Source organism: Tamandua tetradactyla, chromosome 1, assembly GCF_023851605.1.
Source record: "Tamandua tetradactyla isolate mTamTet1 chromosome 1, mTamTet1.pri, whole genome shotgun sequence".
In the NCBI taxonomy this organism is placed as follows: Eukaryota; Metazoa; Chordata; class Mammalia; order Pilosa; family Myrmecophagidae; genus Tamandua; species Tamandua tetradactyla.
Window position 1 is genome coordinate 205351292 of NC_135327.1, and position 1722 is coordinate 205353013.

Here is a 1722-nt window from a genome sequence, read left to right on the forward strand (position 1 = left end):
TCTTGACATGGAAACAAACAATGGCTCACAGTATCATCACATAGTTGTGTATTCATCACCATGATCATTTTTTTTTTAAACATTTGTGTCTCTCCAGCAAAAGAAAAAAAAAAAGAAAAAACTCACACATGCCATACCTCTTACCTCCCCCTTTCATTTTCAATCAACTCAATTTATTTTAACCTTTGTTCCCCCTATTATTTTATTTTTTAATCCATATTTTTTACTCATCTTGCCATACCATCAATAAAAGGAGCAGCAGACACAAGGTTTTCACAATCACACAGTCACATTGCGAAAGCTATATCATTACACAATCATCTTCAAGAAACATGGCTACTAGAACATAGTTCTACAGTTTCAGGCACTTCCCTCTAGCCTCTCTAATACACCATAAAGTAAAAAGGAGACATCTATATAATGCATAAGAATAACCTCCATGATAATCTCTTGACTCTGTTTGAAATCTCTCAGCCACTGACACTTTATTTTGTCTTATTTCTCTCTTTCCCCTTTTGGTCGAGAAGGTTTCCTCAATCCCTTGATTCTGAGTTTCAGCTCATTCTAGGATTTCTGTCCCATGTTGCCAGGAGATTTATACTCCTAGGAGCCATGTCCTATGTAGATATGGGGAGGTCAATGAGTTCACTTGCCATGTTGGCTGAGAGAGAGAGAGGTCACATCTGAGTGACAAAAGAGGTTCTCTGGGGGTGACTCTTAGACCTAGTTTTAAGTAGGCTTAGCCTATCCCTTGTGGGGATAAGTTTCATGGGAACAAACCCCAACATTGAGGGCTTAGCCTATTGATTTGGTTGTCCCCACTGCTTGTGAAAATATCAGGAATTCTCCAAAGGGGGAAGTTGAATTTTCCCCTTTTCTCCCTATGCCCCCAAGGGGACTTTGCAAATACCTCTTTATTAACTGTTCAGATCACTCTGGGATTTATTAGGGTATCACACTAACCTGGACAAACCTACAAAATCTCATGCCCTATTTAAGGTTCTATGTTCTTATGGTGCTCAGTTAAACTGTCCATATAAGTTAAGTCCTGCCCTCTCTGTGCTAGGACAAAAACTCCTAGAACTCTTAGCTCTTATTTGAGGTTTATCTGAGTTGGGGGCCTATTTTCAGTAGTCAGAATTTGTTAATTAATTCCACAATTGGAGCTTGGTAGAGCTCAGCCTCTGCTGCTAATAAAGTCTCTTTCTTTTCTCCTCTGGGGAACAGCCTGTTGGGGAGGGGCGCCGGCAGCAGCTTAGGGAACTCATAGTTCCAGGTGGGACTGCAGCTGGTCCAGTTTGTCCAGACTGGTGTACACTGTGTGTCTGGTCATTGGTATGGCCCCAGCAGTTGTTCTGTTGGCTATTTACTAGCTGCTCTGGAAGACAAACTAAATTCTACCTTCACTAACTCACCATCTTGGAACTTCTCTGTTGGTAGGTTTTTGATGACTCATTCAATCCCTTTACTTACAACTGGTCTATTTAGATCTTCTGTTTCTTCTAGAGTCAGTGTAGGTTGTTCATGTGTTTCTAAGAATTTCTTCATTTCATCTAGTTTGTTGACATGAATTTATTCATAAAATCCTCTTATGATCCTTTTTATTTCTCTGGGGCCTGTAATAAAATCCCTCATCTCATTTCTGATTTTATTTATTTGCATCTTCTCTCCTCTTTGTCAGTCTAGCTGAGGGTTTATCAATTATATTGATCCTCTCAAAGA